This window comes from Amblyomma maculatum, chromosome 3 (assembly GCF_055883805.1).
Source record: "Amblyomma maculatum isolate TAMU_Amacu chromosome 3, ASM5588380v1, whole genome shotgun sequence".
NCBI lineage: Eukaryota > Metazoa > Arthropoda > Arachnida > Ixodida > Ixodidae > Amblyomma > Amblyomma maculatum.
The window spans coordinates 81,837,395-81,863,186 of NC_139346.1; the positions used below are offsets into that span (position 1 = coordinate 81,837,395).

Consider the following 25,792-nt stretch of genomic DNA (forward strand, 5'->3'; position numbering starts at 1 on the left):
CAGGACGGCAGCTAATATGAGTCTACAATATTTATATGAGGTTACCAAACGTTCAGGAATCTCGTAAATGAAGTGGTGTCATCAGCCGCAATGAGCGATCAAGTTTGATGTTCGGGGACGGTGACCTGAATATGTTCCTAGCGCACTTTTTTGTTCTTCATAAAAGTGAGATGAAATTCTTGTCTGCATACTGTTATATAGGCTACTTATAATATAAGCCAGTCAATAATGTACTATATGTTGGACAGGAGCTTGCATCTAAGCACTTACAATAGAGCAGACAGTATGCTTCAACAGAAAATACAGAAAGAATTCACAGAAACGAACCTGTACTTGCCTCTTGAGCGATGTCTAGATAATTTGGTACCTAACAATAATAGCCTGTAATATGCGACAGCACCTTACCGCTTACATTTGGATGACCTTACGTTATAGGAGCACTATCTTCCCTAACCGTGACTATCGAAGCACACGAACGCTTCCCAAGAAATGGGTCGGCCATATTTGATGTTCCTTATACGCCGTAGATGGCAGCACATACATTTGTTCAGCAGGCGCTCGGCGTTCGGGAAAATTGTGCAATTATTTTCCATTCCGAGACAAAGCGAGGGCGTCGCGCGCAATATTGCGTGGCGGCTGGCCCTAATTTAGAAGCTTTGGAATGTCTTCGTCAGGCAGGAGTGGAACGAATTGATAAGAAGATGGCACGGGAGATGCGTTCCAGAGATGTGGATATTAAAGCTCACCTGCTTCTCAATTTTCGCGCTGGACTGAAATTTTATATATATATATATATATATATATATATATATATATATATATATATATATATATATATATATATTTAAATGAAATGAAATCGTTCACGCATCTTTTTTTCGTAAAAGTGGGTCGCGAAAGCATAAATGTCGCTTATCTATTTTAATTTCTTCCCTACAGTCGTGCCACCTTTTTTCACGTATCCTCATGCAGTGAAGCACATGGTGCAGTAAGCATCGTTTGTAGTACTGCACTGACACTTGAAAACTGGAAGAAACCATTTCACATGAAATTTTTAAGCATTTTTTTGCTTTCTTTTCTTTTACAGTGCGGATCAGAAAGTACATGTCCGGGCAACGATTGCCTCTGCCACTGCAGAGGAGATCACAGAAGCATCTGCTTTCCCGAGGGCCAAAATGATATGTGCATAGAACATGCCAAAAAATACGCTTAGAAAGATATAATATATAAATTGGCAGTGCGGCAAATGACGCAGGCCAAAGAGAACAGTGCAAGAAATCTCGAGACGCTTCAAATCGGTTCCGCGTGAGAATGCGAAAGCATTACATGTTTGCGAAAGAGATGTAGTAGCAAATGTGTCTAAACCCAATAAAGTTCTCGATTATAATGTGTTTTCGTTTTTTCTGCACACCAAACTGGCATTATGCAGACCGTTTCTCTGTAAAGCGATGAGAGGTTTCAATTTTCCACATCCAGGTAGCAAGATGTAGTCGAAGTTATCACTTTTTCTTCAAAGGGAGTTGTGGAATGACGTACCCGTCGAGTCTTTTCTTCGGCTTCGACAGCGAGCTTGAGAACCTGCTTACTAAATGTTTCAGTTGTATCAGCTGCTGATTACTGCCAACATCCAGTATGTGCGGGCAGCTGCGAAAACAAAAATTTGACGAGTCGTTGGCTGCTAAGCTCACTGGAGCGCGTAGCAATTCTTTATGCCAGGATCATCAGCTTTTATGTAATCACTGGGCGGCGTTTTCCTCGGAAGAGATAAACTCCAAGAAGACCGGGAAGGCAGAAAAACAAAGCATCATAAGCTGACTGATTCCTCCGATGTGAAAAAACAATACTTGTAAGCGCATAGTTGAAATAAGTGAGAAATAACGTTTTTCGATACCTGACAATGAGTTACTTTTGTCAGGCCCCGCTGTTCACAGCGCGTATATTAATTACCTAAAAGAACTGTAGGAGGATTTGAAACAAGGTAAAAGAGAAGCATGCATATTCAGCTTTCTCTGCGCATGCGCTGTATTAGTGGACGCGTATTTAATAGTTTACTATGCAAGACAAATTTGAAGGGATGCTGCATGTGCTCAAAATTTCCGTTTACATTAAGGACTAGTACAGATTTCGTGATCCAGTAGAAGCTACAATCTGCAATAAAATTTGTAATTCATTCAAAGCCCCATAAATGGCTGGCGTTAATCGTCTCTGCAGCTGACATGTATGAAATTAAAAATAAAAGCCTGGGTGAGCTCTGGTTAATGCATAATCGGTGTCGCTACATTTTAATCATGAAGTACAGCAGCTTTCGAAAATCGACGCAAAACCTGAAAAAAAAAAGCGACATTTATTTTAGTTCCAGCGGCCATCATCAAAGCTTTGCGTGTCTCGGATTGCGCATCGCTCTACAACTTGTCCTGCACGCGGGCATCAAGTAGCGCTAAATAAATATGTCATTCAGGATCATGTACGGATGGTCCGTCAGTTACACCATCAAAGTAGGTATAAGAATCAAAGTGACGCGTACATAGCTGTATGCCGCCGAGCAACACCGCAGGCTGGACCAGCAAGAAGCTACAGTGATTCACATGTGGCACCATCTCTCTTATATGACATGAACGGCGTCAGGGAACGGACGCCAGTGAGACCACTGCCCTATTTTAGTACACATTATCTTTGCTACTATTGCTATGCTTACCTAAAACTCTTTTACCATACAGCCACTCGACGCAAGCGATTTGATGTTTTCTAACCAATAGCGGTCACTTTCCGCTTAGTGTGAAGAATCATCCGAGATTGAAATGATGTTTCGAGCGGAATACTTTTTACGTGGCTAGCGCGAATTTTACGAGCGATAAATATTACCGCCTGCTTACTCGACTGAAATCAGTTTTAAGCACTTCAAGCTCTGTAAATATCACAGTGTTCCAAGGTTAATTTGCTCTGTGAAAACAGCTAATAGATAACAACGTTGCTTATTTAGCCTAGCGGGAAACAATACTTCGCTTGTGCACTTTGAGCCCACTTTCCGTCTGCTATGGCGTGTGGGAGAAGGATGCTTCACACCGTGTACACGGAATTTTCTCCTGTAATGAGTTTTCTCGTACCTCTGAAGCTCACGAAATACTCACATAGTCTTGTGCACGTGATTTTCACTGAATGCGGGTCGAGTCTATTATTCGAGCGAAAGAGCAAGTATTCAGTGGGAGACGCGTGACTAGTATTTTCAACTTTCCTGTGAGTTTTGCCCTTTCCCTGTAAAAGTGGGCCCAACTTGACTTTTGCCGTGTTCAAGTAAACCCCATTAGCGCATGGTGGCTTCGTCTGCCAGAAAGGCGCCTGAACATGCCATTAACACGCTCTTGACATTTTCGGCCCCAGTGGCGCTATCGTGCTTTGTGCTTACCATAGGATTGCATATGACTGCATCACAACTCGATCGCCTTCTTTGCTTGTCAACTACACTAACGTCAGACAAGTTTTCTAGAAAAAAAGGACTTGCAATAATGGACTAATAACTCATAGGCCTTCAATAAGTGCCGCCATATGGCTACAAATAAAGGTATAGAGCCGTTGAGAAACGTCATAGTTAAATGTCACGCACGTCCCGCGGTAGTCCTGCATTGGAGGAAGATGAGGGGTTGCAGAAGAAGCTAAAGAAGAAGAGGAAGCTGGTTTGGCTCGCTCTTCGTGTGCTAACGACCAGCGTTAACACCTGCCGTGTAAAGAAACCACATCACAACTGTGGTGGAGTTTGCGGGTATCGATCACCATGGAACCTTTCCTACCCCGTCAAAGCCGAAGAATAGCTGGGCTACCCCCCTCCACTGACGGAGATGGCGCAAGCAGATGTTCCGACGCAGCCAATGCCAACAGCTCAACCGACCACCACACAGCCCTATCGGGAACCCCTTCACTTCTATGGCCAGCCCGGGGAAGACGTGAATAACTGGCTCACCCACTACAATCGGTTGAGCAAATACAACCGCTGGGATGCAAATACCAAGGTGGCGAACGTAGCATTCTTTCTTGAAGAAACGGCGCTAACATTGTTTGATTATCATGAAGCATCCCTTATGACCTGGGATCGCTTCATGGAAGAAATGACAGCGAGATTTGGCAACGCCGATGCTAGAAAAAAGCGCGCCGAACAGACTCGGACTCAGCGAGCGCAAGCACCGGGGGAGACCTGCACAACTTCACAAGTCCTCAAGCTGTGCAGAATAGTTGATGCTCGGATGACTGAGGAAGACAAAGTGGGTCACCTCCTCAAAGGAATAGCGGTAGACGCATACAGTTTTCTCATCTGCAAGGATGATTTGAATACCACAGGTGATGTTACCCGACACTGCAGCATGTTTGAAGGTTTGAAGCGACGTCGTATCATCCCGAAGTTTGGTCGGCTGCCTAATGTCACAACTGTCGCTAGTGTCGATGTGCTTGATACGACGAACATGGCAGATACAATTCGATAGATTGTCCGCGAAGAGCTTCGGAGGCTTGACGATATTGGGGGTCATGGCAGACCCGTCTACAGTGGAATCTCTTCGGCAAACGATCGTCCACCTTCTGCCTGTTATGCTCCCTCTGATACAACTCCTTAGGATATCCGATGCTCTGCTGCGCATGGTCCGGACATCCAACCACCTGCCACCATCAACGCCTACAACAGCCAGCACGCTCGTCCTCCTCGTCGACATCCAGACCATGAAACGTTCGACCCAAGCGGGAATGTGAGCCGCCGGTGCGCCATACCTGTGGAATGATGGGCCACATTTCGCGTCTTTGCCGCAATCGCCATCCATACCGGCAGTATCGCCGACAGCGGGCAAACTCCCGTACAAGGTTTCCCGCTGACTGCTGATCCATATAAAGGAACACTTGGTCGTTATGAGCACAGAGCTACACCTTGCCGACAAGAGAACAGAAAGGCGCTGAAACGAAATAAATCACCGGCCTCTGACCGCAGCCTGACACCACCATCTCGGCGCTTACGACGCTCACCTTCTCCCCGACGATGGTCGCCACCTCCGGGAAACTAGTCAGTGCGACTGATGGAGGTGAGGTTGCAAATTATTCTAACTTACTATGCATCTACCCGTTTTAATGTTAGAGAACAGAATAGAAGTTTTTGTGGACGGTGTACGTGCTACAGCGTTGGTGGACACAGGTGCAACCATTTCTATTATAAGCCTCGCTTTTAAAAACTGCCTTGGTAGTTGTGAGGTTCTTTTCTTTAGATCTTCTGGCCACCTTATTCTGTGGCTTATTCCGAAACAGTAATCTAAATAGACGACCAGACTGACCAAGCTAACAACGAATACTTTTATATACAGACATGGATGGGATGAGCGTAGAACGAGCAAGTGAGACGATGACAAAACACAAATTGTCAAAAACTCACCAAGATGTTCGATGGAGAAGCCGGTGCAGACGCTCCGGGTAGTCAGAGTTCTGAAGGGTCGGTGCAGTAGGGCCTCACTAACCCCAGCGCAAGGCTAGGCCACATGACGGGGCCCAGTAGGGTCAAGAGGCCTCGGGTTGCCTTTCCGCGGTCGATGCTTCAGGCTTCCCCGACGTGCCAGGGGCCCAGCAGGACGCCGAACGTCCGTGTCAGTGATGAGCCGCAGTTACAGCAGCGGCGATGAGCTGCAGCTGCAGCACTCCCAGGTCTGATCACCCGGGACAGGAGGCGGGCCAGGACAGGAGAACAGGACACGATACGGCCGACAGGCCCCAGGTCTGGACCCCCGGGTTAGGCCTGGCAGAAGACGCACCGCTCCGAGCTCCTTGGGCAGCCGATCGGCTCCGCTGCTCGCCTGTTCTCCCCTGCTCGTGCCTCGCGCTCCTCGAGCCAACTTCCACGTTTTTCTCTTCTTCTTTCTCCTCCTTCTTTTTTCAAATTATCATATGTTCTTCACAAATATGCCCCCCCTTTGAGAAGTTCTTTTTTCGAAAAAAAAACTTGGGGCCATGACACTGCTGCACTGTTTTGGAGGACCGCACACCACAACACTGCTTCACCCATCACTGCACATCCCACAGGGTGGCCACACCATTGCTATTGTCTGCTGAGAGTCTGAGTCACTCGCGCACAGCAAATAAAAAAAAACATTCGTACTAATACAAGTAACATTAACACTCAACATTTGTCACAAGAAATAAACTCTTAGAAACATACTATGAACAGCACGACGACACCTCCAGAAACTTTGTACGAAATGTGCTCTAAGACGATATATCTCCAACGGCGTTGGAAGACAGCACAGAGATGAATATTGTCTCCCGTATCATCCTCGATTCAACAGTTCACTCTGGGACCAAGGTTCTTCACTGAACGTTGACAACGGAGCTTTCGACTCGACGTTATCAAGAACTACAAAGGATGAAGCTTGTAGGGCATTCACTGGCTGGCGTTCTTCGTAGCTTTTTGTGTTAATGGACATGCGTCCTAATGGAGCGTTCCTCAGGTTTCCTTTCGGGACAGTCCTCTGACATACATCGCACGACCTCACAAATCGCTTAATGTCAGCTTGCACCCCTGGCCAGTAAAAGTCATCAAGCACTCTTACGGCAGTTTTTCTGACACCCTGGTGTTTGACAAGTGCACTCCTATGTGCCTGCACGAGGACCTGACGGCGCAAAACCTTTGGAACGACCGCTTGTTTAATTGTTTTTCCTGGACAAAGTTGATAGGAACGACCGCTTGTTTAATTGTTTTTTCTGGACAAAGTTGATAGGTCCGGTACAAAATGCCGTCACTTAGATGGAAGGTGTAGGCCGTCTGCCCTTTTCCGTGATAGGTTTTCTTAAGCTTGCGACGACTGACGACACACGTTTAAGCTGGCGTCCTCTTCTTGCTTCTTGCGAAAAACAGACCGGGATAAGTGGAGTACGGTTTGAGTGACCTCCAAACCAGTCCCTGAAACTTTCGCCGCCAGAACCTGGAAAGAAGCACTGGACCCACCATCACTGGCAGGTATGCTTCTCTGGCCCGTCAAGACTGTTGGAGCGTCGGCGAATGGGGCGCTTGCACCCGGAACGTTGCCGCTAATTACGTCATATAATGGCGTCGACAGGCATCTAGCAATAGCTTTGCCTGTGAAGTATGGCGACTTGATATTAACCTCCGCCTCAGGCGCTTTGATGTAAGAGCCATCCGCTAAACATACAGATGCTCGTTCACCGGTATATGCAGCCTCGGGCACCAAAGCCTGACGCACCACGATGCTATTAGAAACAGTGTCGCGCAGCACTGACACTGCTTGTCCGAACACTTCGCCATGCTCCTTTGGCATTTTGTTAATAATCTGAGATGGACTAAGAGCCGAATCGTCCCTTCGAACATCTAGGCATGTTCTTCCCAGCAGACGACCAGGGCGGCAATCTCGAGGGGACGTGCAGCAAGCAGACGTCTCCCGGTCATTTGACTTTCCGTAGCGACACCACTGGGTTTTATGCCCAGATTTGCGACATAATGTGCAATATGGGGCTGCGTCCTGCGGTTTCGCAATTTCTGCTCAGTTTATCTTTAAAACCCCGAGGTTATTCTGTCGCTGAGCCTCAAGAAAGAGATCGGCGGCCTCAGCAATCTCGTCCACCGTTTTACAATCACGTTCTCGCAAGAAGAGAACTAAACGATCATGACAGCTGTTTAAAAACTGCTCAGCCACTATCATGTCCCGAACCACTTCAAACGTGCGACCTTGTCCTCGCATCTCAACCCAGCGGTCAAAAAAACTTAACAGCCTTGTGGTGTACTGGGAAGCTGTCTCACCATCTTGCGGCTTGCTTCCACGAAACTTCTCTCTATAGCCCTCAGCTGTGAACCGAAACCTCCGAAGTAAGGCAAGTTTCGCTACATCGTAATTGACTGAGTCTTCAGGAGAGAGTCGTCCAAAGACTCTGAGAGCTTCTCCGCCAAGGCCCAGACTCAAAGCCGTGGCCCACTTCTCTTTCGGCCAGCCTTGGCCTATGGCGACATGTTCAAAACGCTTCAAATACGCGTCCAAATCGTCCCTTTCCTCATTAAACAGTGGAATCAATCCATGAGGACTGATGGGGAAAGATGGAGCTGGTACGGTACCGTGTTCAGCGCTTCCAGCACTAGGGGCGTTTTCTCCCAATTCCGCAAGTCGTATTCGTAGCTGCAAATTCTGGTTTTCTTGCTCCAAGCGCTGCTTCACTCTTTCATGTTCTGCAGCTTTCGCTTCGCGTTCTGCAGCTCTCTCTTCGCGTTCGGCAGCTTTGTCTTCCCTTGACCTTTGTAATTCTTTCTCAACCCACTCGCGCAACTCGATTCCCTGCAAACCTATGCGTTCCCCTACCGCGAGCAACTCTGGTGCACTCATTTTTCTCCACTCTCTAGCCGCGGGAAAATACTGCTTGGCCGGTCTGGTCCTGCCGTGGACGCCAAAATTGTGAGGTTCTTTTCTTTAGATCTTCTGCAACCTTATTCTTTGGCTTATTCCAAGACAGTAATCTAAATAGACGACCAGACTGACCAAGCTAACAACGAATACTTTTATATACAGACATGGATGGGACGAGCGTAGAACGAGCAAGTGAGACGATGACAAAACACAAATTGTCAAAAAGTCACCAAGATGTTGGATGGAGAAGCCGGTGCAGATCCTCCGGGTAGTCAGAGTTCTGAAGGGTCGGTGCAGTAGGGCCTCAGTAAGCCCAGCGGAAGGCTAGGCCACCGGACGGGGCCCAGTAGGGTCAAGAGGCCTCGGGTTGTCTTTCCGCGGCCGATGCTTCAGGCTTCCCCGACGTGCCAGGGGCCCAGCACGACGCCGAACGTCCGTGTCAGTGATGAGCCGCAGTTACAGCAGCGGCGATGAGCTGCAGCTGCAGCACTCCCAGGTCTGATCACCCGGGACAGGAGGCGGGCCAGGACAGGATGCAGTAGGCGGCCCCAGGTCCTAGCACGCTTTCGGTTTCGGACGACATAGTCATTCCTGCAATGTCAGCAGAGTTTATACAAGTTGTTTGTTCAAGCTGTACCAGTGATGCCTTCGACGCTGTAGTTTAACCACTGACTCTCAACTGTGGGAAAAAAATGTTCTGGTTCCCCGTCACATAATTTCAGTCAGGAAATGCCATTCTTTGTGGACGACTAACTGCTCTAATGAACCTGTTGTATTACCACGTGGCCTAAAGCTTGCCACTTTGACGAAGACGCTGTATAATCAGTGGCAGTGCTCAGCAAAGACAATTCCCAGCCTACCGTATGCTCAGAAGTAGATAAGACAAAATTTCTTGCCATGATTACAAATCCCTGCCAACAAGTGACCGTTACAGTTTAGTGGAAGTTCTGTCGAAACATGCTGCGGCTTTCGATTTCTCTCGAGACTAGCCACCACGGATTCCTTATTTCTGTACTCAGCACAGAATCAATACTGGGACTGCTGATCCAATTCATCAGAAGCCTTATCGTGTATCCCAATCCGAGCATCAGACGATCTACGAACAAGTTCGTGATATGCGGCATAAGGGCATTATTCAAGAATCATCTAGTCCGTGGGCTTCCCCTGTGATATTAGTCTAAAAGAAAGATGGCACATGTCGATTTTGTGCCGATTATCGAAGGCTGAATGCTGTTACTAAGAAGTATGTGTATCCTCTGCCAGGTATTGATGACGCCATTGATTGTTTGCATTCTGCCTTCTATTTTTCCTCTGTTGATCTGCAATCAGGCTATTGGCAGATTCCCATGCACCCGGAAGACAAAGAAAAGACGGCATTCATTACCCCAGACGGACTATGTGAATTTAATTCCTCCCGGATCTTAGACCATTCATCCTGGTCAAGAATCCGAACCTGGGATCATGACCCGCCATGGATAGTGGCTCTAGCAATAGAGCTAGCCTTGCAGGCTAGCACGTGGTAGAGTGAGCGAAAATTTGTCAATAAATTGAAATGTAAAGTGATATAGTTCAAAGTTTAGGGTTCATTCAAGGCAAGGTAGACTCAGGGAGGAGGAGGACAGAACATTTATTGACGCAAATGTATTCGGGGTCCCCTGGCCCCCTGAGTTCCTACCACGGCCCCACCGCACTCAAAAGTTATGTTCAATCTGTCTATGACGTCGGCACCCTGGCGAACAGCGTCTTTTTGCTTAGCTGGGTTCTAGGAGCCTACTGGGGTCTCCGAGTCTTCCCAAGTCCAGAGTGGCACTGATCCGCCGGGGGGAGGAGACGCCGGGAAGGTTAGTAGGATATGGGTCAGTGTCACATTAGGTGTTTGCAGAGGTGGCAGGTAGGCGGGATTAATTGATGGTGAGATAACAGGAAGAGAGTGGGGTGGGTCCTTGTTAGTAATCGTCAACAGAGATGCGGTTCCCTGGTGGTAAGGAAGGAGAGTAGTGGTGGGTATTGTTGCCGTTCGGCCCGGAAGTGTGCGGTGAGCTCAGTGGAGGTATGCTTGCTCTCCTTCGAGAAATCCCCCCTAGTTCCACCTGTGCCCGGTTTCTTGACCCTCGGGCTAAGGATTCGGCAGCCTCATTGCTGGGATCTCCCTAGTGCGCAGGTATTCAGATGAGCTCAACACGTCGGGGGTAGTGGGGGTTGGTGTGGCTTGCAGACATTTGGCAGAAAGGTGTACCCTGCCTATAGATTAATTTAAGATTGCGATTTTGGAGTTGCTGATGATGTAGTTGGCACTAGTGTCTGTCGGGGCCATGGCGATGGCGGTGTCTTCAGCCTCAGCTTTGGCGCCTGGCGGCAGTTAGAAACTAAAGGAGGTCGGTAATTGGTTGGTATACTACGCCCGTAGCTCCCCTGAAGTCTACAGCATCATCTACCTAGGCCGAATCCGAGGCGTCCCCGTACCACTTGTGGAGTGCTTTCGCCCGTGCAATCCTGCGACCTTGATCCCGGAAAGGATGCATGTTTCGAGGTAGCGGTTTGATGTAGAGAGATTCCCTTATGTGGGAAGGAAGCATGCTTAGGTTTGGGTCCTTCGCATGGATCCGGAAATTACGTTTGTGCAATATTTATCTACCTGTGGGTGTGGCAGCAAGGCGTATGTATTGGGCTTGAAGGTGTGCTTGAATTAATTCGCCTATTGTATTATGCAGGCCCAGGGCAAGCAGTTTCTCGTTTCTTATTTTCCCTGGTAGATTCAGAGCCGTTCTTGTCGCTTGCCGAATCATGGCGTCTAGCAGCTGAGTTTTACCTGTGGTAAGTCTAAGATAAGGGGTCGCGTAGAGAATACGACAAACTGTGCAGGCGTGGATTATGCGGAGAGTAAGAGCTTCTTGGAGCCCTAGCGCCTTCCCCATGACTCGTCTTATAAGTTGAGCGGTTGCGGCGAAGGTTTGCTTCAGCCTTTTTAGTGTATCTTTGTTCTTCCCGTCATTCTGCAGATACATACCAAGTATACGTAGCGTGTTCACACGAGGGACGCGTCTACCTTGCATGTGTACCTCAATGTTCATGTGATAGATGCCACCTTTCGGCTGGAGGATTAGGAGCTGCGACTTCTCTGGAGAACATTCGAGACCGATGGCATGTGTGATAGTAGGTATGGTGTACGCTGCGATTTGTAGAGTATTTTCGATTTGTCCATCGGAGAATGGACAAGCTATCGCCCACCTTCAGTACAACCTATATGCTGATGACATCGAAGAGAATTATGTGTTCAGTATATAGGCTGTACTGAAGGTGGGCGATAGCTTGTAATGTATGGGCAAGGGGAATAAGCGTTATATTATATAGGAAGGGAGATAGCACAGAGCATTGCGGTGTTCCTATGCTGGCCAGTGTGTTGGGGTGTGTGTGGAGGTTGTTAACGTGCAGCGTGGCTGTTCAGTTCTGTAAAAATTCCTTTACGTATCCGTGTACTTTCGCACCTACGTTGACTTCCGTCAGTGCTTGTAGAATGGCCGTGTGTTTGACGCTATCGAAAGCTTTTTTGAGGTAAATGGCTAGAATTGTCTTCGTTTGAGCTGCCGCGCTCGGTTTGATTACGTCAGTAGTTATCTGTAGTAAGGCATCCTGAGCGGACAGCCGAGGTCGAAAGCCTAGCATAGTATGTGGGTACTGTGAGGTTTCCTCCATGTATGCTGTAAGACGTGCTAACGCGATGTGTTCAAAGAGTTTTCCGATGCTTGAGGGGAGCGATATGGGGCGCATGTTCGTAGGGGTGATTGGCTTGCTCGGTTTCGGTATAAGCATTATCTTCCCATGCGTCCATGCCGGGAGTGTCCCGACTTCCGAGTGATGGTTGAATAGGTCTGTGAGTGTATAAAGGGATCTGTCGTCGAGATTGCGGAGTATGGCGTTGGTGACTCGGTCTTCCCCTGGTGTGGTATTTCGAAGTTTCTGGAGAGTTGTTTGTAGTTAGGCAAACGTGATCTTCGCGTCTAGCTGAGTATTAGTTGTGCTAGCATAGGGTGGTAGCCGGTGCGGCTGTGCCGAGGTGGGGTTTATATGTTTTTGTTGCACCAACAGGGACTGCGTGTCATCTTTGTGCTAGTGAGTCAGGTGTGCCATAGTGTTACGTTTGGTTAACTTGCTCTGGGTGGAATCTGGAAAGTGTTTTAGCACTTTCCATGAGCGGGCGATTGCTATTCCGAGGCGTTAAAGAGTCGCTTTTTTCAGGACTTGTCGGGAACCCGCCGAAAACTGGACGGATTTGAAAGGGAAGCATCGGACACCCGGATGCGCCACTACGAGCGACCACTTCAGTTGGATTACTCAAGCCACTACCCCAGTGCATCTGCAAGCGGAGAGAGCCTTCGGCACTTCATCCGGGAGATCATGCGAGAGGAGCACCGCCGATTGCTGGCATAATCGCAACAACCCCAGGTGGCGACGCTCGCGGACATCGCCCGTGAAGAAGTCCAGCAGGTGCTTGGCGTTCCTAAAGCGACGGCTGCGACAGTTGAAGCACAAGAAGCAACAGTGATGAACTACGTTGCTGCATTACATCGGCCTGCGCCCCGACGTGATGACTTTCCAAGCCCTCGCCGCTACAGTCCTGTTCCTGAAAGCCGCTCCTTGGCCCCCGCCCGCCAAGCCTACCAACGACCCCCCCCCCCCCCCCCCGAAGCCCCAGGAAGTGCGACGCTTAGAGGACAGCAAACAGCCGGCCATTATGCTTCCACTACTGTGAGGCCAGCCACGTTCAGCGCCACTGCCCGTACCGACGAATCGGTCTCCGCGGATTTGCAGTCGACGCTTCACGACCACGCCCAGGTGAACGACCGCAAGAAATCGACAACTATCTGCATAGCGGTGAGATGGCGCCACCAAGCCGTCGGTTCAGGTCTCCATCGCCGCACAGGACACGCTTTGCGTCGCCAGGCCGTAACTACGATGAAAGTGTGCGCTGAAGGCCCCCAGCCCGCGCAGGGGAAACTAAATTGAGCACCCTCTGGAGGTAAGGTTACTCAACGGCGAAAAGACGAACATCCTCCGCCGCCGACAACCACTAACGACAACGCAGCCATTTCACCGCCTCTCCACACGATGACATCGACGACAACACGACCAGAATGCAAGCCGACACCGCCGCCCAGCGACGTAACAACGGTATGCCCCGGCTATGACCTGAAGGAAAGACGGAGCCGTGATCGAACACCAAGGCCCACGTGCAATGCGAGGACGCAAACAAGTGACCTTGAAGTTGATGTCGACGGTCGCAGAGTCACTGCCCTAGTAGAGACCGGAGCTGACTATTCAGTCATCAGTGGACCGCTAGCCTCCCAACTCAGGAAAGTTACGACCGCTTGGGACGGCCTGCTGATTCGCACCGCAGGTGGCAACTTGATTACTCCATCGGGACGATGTAGTGCAAGAATACCTATAAATGGGCGTACTTTCCCCACCAGCTCTGTGGTCTTAACGCAGTGCTCCCGCGACGTGATTTTAGGCATGGACTTCCTAAATGAACATAGGGCTATCATCGACCTGCGATCCAAGCTCATGAAGCTCTCTGCAGAGAACGCCATACCTGCTACGACGACTTCGGCGCAACACATCGCTCTAAACATCCTTGATGAAGCGTTGACCACCCCGATCAAGCATCGCAGTTTGCGTAGGTAGCGCAAACATCGAACCCGCTGTAGGCATCGTCGAAGGAAATATGCAATTGCTCTTGGAACGAGGTGTCGGCATCGCAAGAGGCATCGCGAAATTCCGGAGAGGTCAAGCTCAGGTGCTGGTAACAAACTTCACCGAAGAATACCGGCATCTCAACTAGGGCACGACGATCGCTTTTCTCGACGAATTAGCGGACCTCAAAGATGTATTCGCCCTCCACGACCAACCCCTGAAAGACGCACCGGACCAATTCCGTCAACCCACATTTGAAATCAACCTGGCATTGACCCCAGCAGGAAAGACCAGATTCTGTCTTCTTCGAAGCTACAGGGAGTGCTTCTCGTCATCTTCGAAGGCACGACAAACACCATTGGCCAAGCACCGCATTATAACGGACGAACACGCCCGACCTCTGCCCCAAAGCCCCTATCGTGTATCGCTGCGAGAACGCCAGGCCATACGCGATCAAGTTGAGGAAATTCTACGTGATGGCGCAATCAAACCGTCGAAGAGCCCCTAGGCGGCACCAGTCATTTTGGGGAAGACGACGGCACACTTCGCTTCTGCGTTGATTACCGCCGCTTGAATAGCATAACTAAGAAGAATGTCTACCCGCTTCCCCACATCGACGACACTCTCGACCGGCTCTGCAATGCAAGGTACTTCTCATCGATGTACCTGAAAAGCGGATATTGGCAAATTTAGGTTGACGAAAGCGATCGCGAGAAGACCATATTCATCACGCCGGACGGTCTTTTTGAATTCAAGGTGATGCCATTTGGCCTCTGCTCTGCAGCAGCCACATTTCAACGAGTAATGGACACAGTCCTGGCAGGCTTGAAGTAGCAAATTTGTTTGGTATATTTCGACGACGTTGTTGTCTTCTCGTCAAACTTTGAAGACCAACTAAAATGACTGCAGACAGTGCTGGAAGCCATCAAGCCATCGTGATAACGCTAAAAGCAGAGAAGCTCCACTTCGCCTTCGAAGAACTGCGGTTCCTAGGTCACATCGTTTTCAGACCCGGAAAAAAAACACAGCTGCAATCGCACAATTCCCACCGCCTGCCGACAAGAAAGTTGTGCGCTGATTCCTTGGGCTGTGCGCTTATTATCGACGATCTGTCAGACACTTTCCATGCATCGCCGAACCGTTGACACAGCTTACAAAGGCTGACGTACCTTTTAAATGGGAAGCGCCTCAAGGAGAAGCCTTCGATGAACTTAAGCGCCGCCGGCAGTACCCTCCTGTACTTGGCCACTCTGATGAAAACGCCGAGACCGAAATTCACACCGACGCGAGCAGTGTAGGCCTAGGAGCCATTCTCGTCCAGAAGAGTGCCGGACAGGAGAAAGTAATCGCGTACGCTAGCAGGTCCCTCGCAATCGCCGAGGTCAATTACTCGGCGACCAAGAAGGAGTGCCTTGCGATCATCTGGGCCACTTCTAAGTTTCGTCCATACCTATACGGCCGACCATTCAAGGTGGTAAGCGACCATCACGTGCTCTGCTGGCTGGCTAATTTGAAAGCTCCCTCCGACCGTCTAATCAGATGGAGCCTACGACTTCAAGAATTTGACTTGACTGTAGTCTGTAAGTCGGACCGGAAGCATTCCGACACAGACGGCGTGTCCCGCGCTCCTGTCGGCGCTCCCCCGAAGGACGATGACGACTACGCCTTTTTGGGATCGGTAAGCGCCAGCAGTTTCGCAGAACAGCGATCAGACCCTGAGCTGAAAGCGCTAGTCGATTGCTTAAAAGGAAAGACCGATTCCCCTCCTGGTGTGTTCAGGCGAAATTTATCATCGTTCGCGTTAAACAATGGCCTCCTCGTGAAGGACTTCGCACCCAGCAGGACCGCGCAGCTTCTTGTAGAGCCAAAAAAACCTCCGGCAGGAAGTTCTTCATTCAGGAAGTTCCCACAGCAGGCCATCTTGGATTTGCGCGCACGTTGCTTCGAATCCATGAGAAGTACTACTGACCGAGACTGCCTGCCGAAGTTGCCACTACGTGAAGACGTGTCGTGAGTGCCAACGACGCAAGACGCCACCGATCAGCCCAGCAGGGCTACTAAACCCGATTCCGCCCCCAATCCTGCCCTTTCAACAAATTGGGATTGATCTCCTCGGCCCCTTTCCATCTTCGTCTATGGGCAACAAGTGGATCATCGTGGCCACTGACTACCTTACCCGTTACGCCGAAGCAAAAGCTCTACAAAATGGTACCGCGGCAGAAGTCGCCAAATGTTTTGTCGAACAAACTGTCTTGCGACACGGCGCCCTGGAAATGCTCATCACGGACAGGGGAACGGCGTTTACGGCAGAGTTGACGCAAGCCATCCTGGAATACAGTCATACAAGCCATCGACGAACAACTGCGTACCATCCCCAGACCAATGGCCTTACGGAGCGCCTGAACAAAACGATCGCGGACATGATCGCCATGTACGTCGACGCTGAACACAAGACCTGGGACGCCATCTTACCATACGTGATCTTCACGTATAACACGGCAGTCCAGGAGACGACCAGAGCGACCCTGTTCAAGCTTGTGTACGGCAGGGATCCTACGACGACGCTCGACGCAATGCTGCCGCACGTACGAGGACAACTTTGACGTCGCCGCCTACCTGCAGCGTGCAGAGGAAGCCCGACGACTCGCACGGCTGCGTATTAAAGACCAGCAGCGCACCGACAGCCGACGATACAACTTACGACGACGCCAGGCAGAGTACAATCCAGGAGACCAAGTGTGGGTTGCGCCGATACTTTGGGCCGTACAAAATATTCGCCGCGTCAGACCACTGGACTATAAGTCATCCCCGACGGAACGTCAGCATGACAACGGCGACGCGCACGCTCAGAAATTGTACATGTACGAGTGGAGCCATATTACGCGCGTTAAAGAATATGTGGTGTTTAAACTTTGCATTGTTTATTTTTCAGTTGCTTTGTTTTGGAACATCGAGGCGATGTTTTTTTCAGGGGGGAGTAATGCCGCGAAACCATCAAAACTGTATTTGACGTTTTGTAACAGCCGCTGGCATACGGCCTTATCACGCTGATTTTGGATCGCGTATCAGTTCTGTATTCATTTTTGTTAATGCCTCTGTGGCGAGTCGCACCTTTATCAGTTCCGTTGTAGCGCAAGATGCACCGAGATTGTCTCGAAGAGTCCGGCCACTCGTGTGTCGTTCTACAATGTTCCAGCTTGTGCTGGTAGTAGTTTGCGACATTATCTATATTGTTCTGAGCAGCCTTTAAATTGAGCGTTGACGAGTGCGACGGGAATTCTTTGTTCGACGATCGACAAGCACGATTGTTGTTATCGCTGCCGCCGCGTTGCTTAGTTCTTTTGTGGGCGCAAGTCAGCCCAATAAAGAGTTAATTTCAGTACCATCATGCTTTTGTCTTTTCGTGTGAACGGCCTAGTCACCACTACGTGACAATACCATACGTGTAATTTCGCATGTTGCCTCTGTTGAAGCTGCGTCAGTTTTCTGTGGAAAAATGGATATTCTAATATCTTACTGCAGGTGTCCAGTATTCAGTTACGTAAAAATGTTAACAATCACTCACATGCCTCTGTACAAACTCAGCCAGACCAAACACCACACAGCTTCTTATATCTACAAAACCGAATACTGGTTTAACACTTTAAAAGCCAACTCAGAGTATTATTTGACTATTCCAATTGTGCCAATATTGCCAGGGACGAGTTGCCCGCTGTTACATTGCCTGCACTGCCAAACACAAGTTAAGGTTGGCAAATCCAGTGGTGGCATTTTCAACTCTACAGGCCCATAGAGTGAAAAAAAAAACTAAAATGCATATAAAACTTTAGCGCACATTCTTGGCATGACAAAAGTTATAGCAAGTTTAACTAATGAAGGAAATTTTCAAAATTAGATTGGCATGAGAAACATTACAACTAAATAATCTAGCGATGCTAGTATATTTTCGGGAGTTAATGTGGCAGTTACAGGTATAATGTGCAGTCACCTTCCGATAATTAGCATAAAGTAAATGGTGTGTATCTTGGGAACCATCATTAACAATGTCATGCAGGTACGCCATCACATGCTTGAGTTCAATAAACATACCTAATATGTAGGCATGTTTTATTCGAATAGTATGTATACAAGATTAAAAGCACCATGACAATGCCAGAAGCACCTTAGGCATATGCACACGGCCCATTTTGAACATGCTGTGAAGCGAGAAAAAATACGAGTGAACCCTCGTATTTTTCAAGTCGGCTAGCAAACAGATGAATATGCATTTGTAACAGCCTGCAAGTATGTAAATGCGACTTTCTCAATTGCTGAGGAAAATTCGGATGCTAGTCTCTCTATTGACTGCAGTTTTTACCTTGATACACCTATGCCATCCCTATAGACAAAACATTGACCTTCATAATTATACTGCGCTAATTTTAGATTTGACCCGACCCCCCTTTTTCATAGCAGTGTAATGACCGGGTGTACACTGAGCCATTCTTGGTGTTGATGCTTTGGCCCGTCACTACCGAAATTAGCCACCTCACAGATTTCTGAATGGTCCTTCCAGGCTTTGAATTCTGCACAAAGAAAGATTTTTCAAGTTGTTACAAGTGAGTCTGAAAACAAGTGAGCATGGAAGATAACCCTTGTAGGCTGGAAACTCCCCCCAAAACAAGCACAGGTGTTCCAACAGCAGCAGATTGCACAAGTAAACTGCGTGCGTTGACATCAATTTTTGGAAGCAGATTTCAGAGGCTAGGCTACCCAATCATTCAGTCAGCCATAACTGCTGCTGGATGAATGTCAACATACATGAAAATAGCTTAGATAGCGTTTTGCTCAGTGTGCCTTTATAGAGGCTCTGACTAGGTGCAGACATGGCAAATAGGCCTGTCCGCTGCACGCATCGGCCCTTCATGATGGCCGTCACTGGAGAAGCCAAAAGCGTTTTAAGTGGTTCATCATATTGATTTACAGGGATCCCTGGGCTTGCCTCAATCCCCGGTAATGAGTGTGTTAATCAGCTGGCTCGAGAACTCTCTTCCCGGGCTCCGGATGATCATGCACCCAACCCCACGCAAGAGGCCACGTCGGCCTTTTCCACATAAATCAAATCACCACTTTCCACAATTACAGCCACATGATGCTGCCAACACCACACAGCACCTTGTCGCCCTTATCCAGTGCCAGATGGCGACAATTTCATGCTGGTTGCTTCATTTCCCCCTACCGTCTCTCATGCAGTCACCCCGGCTTGCCTCCTCACTGTGATATCTGGGGCGTGTCCAAATTCACACTTTCCCACTACTTGTGCGAATGAACGTCCTTTCCCCAAGGCAGTATCCCCATCCCTCTTACTCTTTTTTGGGAGGCTGCTTTCCGGACCGCTTAGCCCTCTAGCCAAAAATGGCTGGTGGATCGGGCTCTATGTGCAGCACAAGCCCGTGGATCCCTGCACTAGTGGGACTACCCCGGAAGATTGTTTTTATCTAATAAAGGTGATTTTATCCATTCATTCTTCCACTAAATGGGAGGAGCGCAGGTAACTTCCAGTGGAGCCTACAAATGCTCTTTACACCCACGTATTCTCATTCAATAATTTACTATCAGCCAAAAAGAAACCCAGTGCTTTGTATGATAGCATTATGTGCGCACTACATTAATCTTTAGAGTTTATTTCTTTGCAGCAAGGTGAAAACCATGAGAAAGGGGCAGGTCGTTGAACTCAATCCCCTGTAATCGGCAAAACTCCAAGGCAAATAGGAGACAGATACAGTCGCCAAAGTACAGAAATCTGGAACAATGTAGAAGCAGTCCTGTGTGGTGGCAATCATTCGAGTTAAGTCTCTGTGCAAGATTGTGCAACAAAACGAATGATAAAGCTGTGTCCTGGTGGCGTGAAGCGCGAACAAGCAAGAAGGACATAGCTTTGCGGTATGACTGCCCCGCAGTGAAGCATCGGTAGAATACGCTACATTGAAGAGAAAGGTAGGCAAAAATAAACATCAAGCAAAATATAAACGCACTATCCGTCAGTTATAATAGGGATATAGGCACACAACATACATAATTCAGTTTTTCGTCTGCATGCCCCTGTCGACTCATTCTCAAGGTAATCGAGCTCGGAGGCATTTCGCTACGCGACACTGTCAAGAAGCGGCGCACCAATTTGCCTCCTTCTGCAGGGAGGATAGTGGTAGGAGGAAAGAGTTACCAAAGCCACGTAGGCGAGGAAAGGGAAGCGGAGAGAGCAAGTACAGTTCGAAGCTCTGCGCCGAATGCGGGCTAGGATTACTCCGAATGCATGGACGCGCGTCACAGTGTGCGCTCCTGTCTTATCTTACACCATGGGTGCACGCAGGCAAAAACATGCCTACAGGGTGCCAGACCACCTAGCAATGATGCTGCGGAAATCAATTCACGCTTTTGAATATTTCTAACTGTGCATGTACGTCGTGTGCTCGTAAATCGTTCCATTTTGTTCTGGAGCCTTTCGAAGTTTTTCAACCTGTTTTTTGGCAAGAAATTACCAGGCGCTGCACTTATCGACTTCGTTTTCCGATCCTAGATGGCAGCAACAGCGTAGCTGCGGCAGGCTACGTGTGCTGACTTTAAATGAAAGCGATAAACTCGTCACGTAGACTTTCAGGCAGACTGACTGCTAGTGCAGACAAGGAAGACAATGCCATGAACTATGTGAATTCGGTTTTTTTTACATTACGGACATTATGATGTTCTCCTCGCTTTCTCCAATGATACTTAGTCTGAAGAAGCCTTTGGGCCTTAGCTTTGGCATTGCGAATCAGGTAGTCGGTTGCTATTATCCCATTGTTTTTTGATGTCGATGACGGGAAATGGCCAAGTAAGTCCATGCCGATCAGTTCGAATGGCCTCGTAAGTTAATGGTTTGGTTGTATAAGTCCTGCAGGTCTTGTTAGCAGTGTTCGGTGGCATTGGCAGTCGCAGAAATTCCTGAAATAGTGCATGACATTAGCAGATAGACGAATCGACGGGGTCAATATGGGCCATCATGAAATTCCTGTAAGATTTCGTAGAGAAGGCAAACAGGGACAAGTAGGTAGGCAGTCTTGTTGGGTGCGAATGCCATTAAAAATACAAATGAGGCTAATCCACATTTGAAGCCTCTGGGGGCAAGGACGACGTGCTTTCAAGGTAGTTAATGAGGGGCTGTAGCACGAAATCTGAGCACTGATGTTTCGCATAGTCACTGTTGCTTACGGGCCGAAAATTGGCATAATTTTGTCCTCGTCCGGCACTTTTGGACGGGGGCTCGTGATAAGCAGTACCAGGTGTGACATGGCCAAAAATAGGTTTTTACAGCAGCTCTTGGAGCAGAAATGTGCACGTTTTAAAGCAGAAATATCGGGTTTTTTGAAAAAACTTCAGCGCATGTGGTCAATATACATCTTCAATACGTCGTAGGGGCCTTTGCTACCCTTCTTGGCAGCAAAAATGGTGCCTGCTAACAAACAGGCCTGCTGCACGGACTGTAAACAGCGTGTGGCAAGCACGCAGTCTAAAAACTGGTTCCCACTCGCGAGTCGCGAAGGGTGTGTGACCGGATTGCCGCATTGCTCAACCAATGTTCACACTTGCAAAGGCAAACCCTGGGTCGCTTTCCCGTATTGCTCTCATTGAGAACGAGACTTGCTGATCATGACTGCTCACCAACAACCACAAGACGGAAATAAACCTAAATTCTATTCACGCCAACTCTGTCGCCGATTGGTTACCGATTTGGGACCAGCAGTCACAAGGCTTGAAAATCGAGTGATGCTTCAATGACTTGGGACTGCTGCTTTTTGATCAGTGCGACCACGCCCGATTTCCACGGGTTAGCGTGAAGCTAAGAAACCCGAAACTATGCCACTGAGGTGTACATCGGGAATGGGGGATTCTTACCGTCGACATGCCCACAATAGCACGCATAAAATGCACGTGCACCACTATTTCATTAAATTCAGATTCGGGAGGATTATGTGGGTGAATGTTGGATGTGCAAGTCGTACCTGGGTGTCGTACCACAACCGAAGTAACTGTGAGACCGCCTATGTGCAAAGGAATGAGCGTCTGATGCCCTAGCCGTACATGGGCCAGTACCACCATGGCTCCTATTCTGAACTAATGGGTAAATTAATAAGACCTTATAAAACATCCATGGGATTAAAGCGATCGCCGCGAAATGACCACATGTGAGATGGCAGACCAAAGATGTGAAAAGCTTGCGCTATGTCAGCCCCGTATACACGGTGCAATGCTATCGCAATGAACGTTCCACTACGTTCCAAAGACTGGTTCCGCAAGTGCAGCATCTCGATGCCGCCAGAGCATTGCTGTCGTGCATAGCTATCAACACTGCCACACATCTATTTCACAAAAGAAGTGTAACTGATGTGACCGTGGTGAAATGCTGCAGCCAGTGAATAGAGTTTTAAATCTCAATGGCTGGCCACCCAGAGCGATGACAAAACGTCCCATAATTTCCAAATATTCATATCAGTCAGACACCTAAACTAACTGTGGTTAAATTAGAACAACGACATTTATCGCAAGCCGTTTCAAACGTTTGGACACCCCTAAGCCATGCGTGGCAAAAGAAAACAAGGATTGTCATTTCCTGGCCTTTTTGGAGCAATGTTGGCTAATTTAATACTTTTGGAGCACATTTATCAGTATGGCGCAATTGGCTCAGCTGTCTCAACGCTACAGTCAACCTAGGTGCTTGTGTCCAGAATTGTAGACGACGGTGCTTTCAACTCCTCAAGGCGCAGGCTCCATTCATCACGTGAGGCAGCTGAGGGGTCCTTCAAACTAGTGAGCCAGCGCAATTCATGGTGATCGGTCAAAACTTTAAATGGTCATCTATACAAGCAGAGACGGAATTTCAATATAGCCCAGATAATATCAAGGTATTCTTTTTCTGCCATACAAGCGGTTAACCTCGGCATTCGATAGGGAATGGTTAACATCGATGATCACTTTCTCCAGCCCCTTGATTTTCTGCACAAGGATAGCGCCAGGCCTATGCTGCTCGCGTCAGTATGAATTTCAGTCTTGTCATTTTTGTCAAAGTATCCAATGACTAGAGGGGACTTCGTAAACGATGCTGCTGTTCCTTCAAGGATTGTACTTGTGGTGCTTCCCAATTAAACGGGGCTTCTGCCTTTGTCAATCTGGGTCAACGATTTTGCATGGGCAACATGAGCAACAAATCTGCACATAGCTTTCTGGTCACAAGGCTGCAGGTACTGCGTAATGAAAGCTGTCTTTTCCGGGTCAGGGCATATGCTATCTTTGTGCATTATGTGCCCGTTGAACAGCTCTTGGTACACGAAGTGGCACTCCTTAGGCTTCAGAGCCGGTCCTGCTAACTTGATTGCGCCCAACACTTCCTCAGTCTCTTGAAGTATTCTTCCAAAGCTTCTTGCAAAGGCTACATCGTCTTAGACAAACAGACACTTGAGGCCTGGTAGCACTAAGTCCAGGACTCAAAATGTTGCTGGTGCAGTATAAAGACCAAATCACATGTCATCAAACTAGGATAGCCTGTCCAGCATGATGAAAGCTGTCTTCCATCGGTATCTATCATCAACTCTGATTTACCAGTATCTACTATTGAGGTCTATCGACGAGAAGTACTTGGCTTGTCAGTCGGTCAATATTATTGTCAATCTTTGGGAGGAATAGCCATCTTTGGTATCCTGTTTAGTTTGCGGTAGCTGATGCAGAACAATAAAGTTCAGACTTTATTTTACGTGAGGACGATTGGTGATGCCCAAGGACTTTTAGAAGTTTGAATGACGTCATGAAGCATTTCATCGATTTGCACTTGGGCGGCTTTGATTTCTCATGGTGACACACGGTAGGGGCTCCCCGTCGGGGTGGCGCAGTGGTTACGGCGCTCAACTACTGTTCCCAAGGACGCGGGTTCGCATCCCGGCCTCGGCGGCCGCTTTTTGATGGAGGCGAAAAGCAAGGCGCCCATGTGCTGTGCAATGTCAGTGCACGTTAAAGAACCTCAGGTGGTCGAAATTTCTGAAGGTCTCCATTATGGCGTCTCTCATAGCCAGAGTTGCTTTGGGATGTTAAAACCCCACAAACCAAACACGGTAGGGGCTTTGGTGGAGTGGTCACGTATATTCACCCGTTGAACTCAATGTCTGACATTGGCGTCTTTCAGACCTTTAATGAAGACAAAAAACAATTCCTGTAACTCAGAAGCAGGCTGCAAATATGGTCTTGTTTGTACCCAGGCAGCGCTGTTGACGTCAAAGTACAGCGTGTGGTGTTTAGGCTCAATGTTTAATTCGGATGTGTCGGACAGTACAAACACATCACGCATGACCATAAGTTGCTCTGCAACTGCAGTTGCAATGTCTTTGTTGAGGTGCCATTGTTCCTAGCTAAAGTTTACCAGTTTCAGCTTGGCCATGGCGGAAATGAACAGTGCCAATTCTTCATTCTTAAAGCAACTTAGTGTTTCCTTTAACTAATTGCTTCAATGTTCATGGAATCCCTGGCGACAACGGTGACCATGATGCTTAGCTAGGTGGGACGCTGACTTATTCATCAAGAATATTCAAAGGAATTGGATGTTGTATGGTCCCGCGATACATTAGTGGTGCGGGGAGTCTACTCCAATTAGACTCAACTACACTCTGTCACCGCAGTGATGGCTTCGTCCATCAAAGCGTGTTGAGCATGGTACGAAGGCTGATAATCGCCTGATGCTCACTGAGGAAGTCCATTCCCATAATCACGTTCCTAGACCACTGCTGCAGGAATACAAAGGTGGCAGGGTAACAACACCTATCACGTAAATTCTTGCATAGCCTCCTGCAGCGCAGATTTACAATCCACAACAAGCGGTCGTTGCTTGAGCTGAAGCAAACACTGTACTGGTGACCAAGTAGTTAGTCATAACCTCCTATATTATCCATGCCCCCCATGGACGCTGAGAAAAGGACGTTGACCATGACGCTCAAGGATGCGGTGGAAAAAAAGAAAATGCTCCGTTGACTTGCCCGCAATTAGGCAAGATAGCTGCCACAAGTGCGCGCCGCTAGTGGCAGCACATTTTTTAGTGTGCTGTGCTTTCCGCCAATTCTTCTGGCATTCCTATAGAGCAGTTGCACATGGTATGAGATTTCGCGGTTTCTGTCAGCAGCAAGAACTCCGCAACAACAAACGTGACTGTTTAACTTAAATGCCTATCAAGATGCAGTTAGGAACTTTCATGCCACTTACTGTCCAAATCACCTAATTTCTGAACGCAGACACGTGTAGTCTGTGCGAGCAACCATGGAGACTGCACCGCAGAAGCCTCCTGTGATAGGTAGCCCCGTTTGACAAAGAACCGTTTATCAACTTCTCGCCAACACCAATTCCTGATTGTATGATCGGCATTTAGGCTGAATGAGGAATGGCGATGCCCAGGGACCAACTCGCGCATTCCCTTCGATCAACTCCAGACTGATACTGCCCTTAATCAGCTGTCTTGAATATTTAGTGCATTTAGGTACGGAAAAAAGAGCTGACTGGAAATAGTTGTTTTTTACGCTGCTGCAGCCGTGAATAAGGGTCCACCCGTGGAGAAGGTATCACTCTCCGGCACTGTTAAATACAGAATTCAGAGCGCAGGCCTATAAAGGAGCATTTCTCCAGCAAAAGCGAATTGTTTCAAGTGAGCAAGCATTATATATGGATCGAAATAAAGTGTGTGT

At 48.3% G+C, this 25,792-nt stretch overlaps 1 long non-coding RNA gene across 1 annotated transcript in view; it reads right to left on the reverse strand.

Annotated features, from left to right (window-relative positions):
- LOC146195112 (uncharacterized) overlaps nt 1-25,792 on the reverse strand; it is a 102,520-nt gene that overhangs the window by 21,825 nt on the left and 54,903 nt on the right. Inside the window, exon 2 of the long non-coding RNA XR_014705957.1 lies at nt 5,402-8,960. This is a non-coding gene — a long non-coding RNA (uncharacterized LOC146195112). The remainder of the gene's footprint in view (nt 1-5,401; nt 8,961-25,792) is intronic.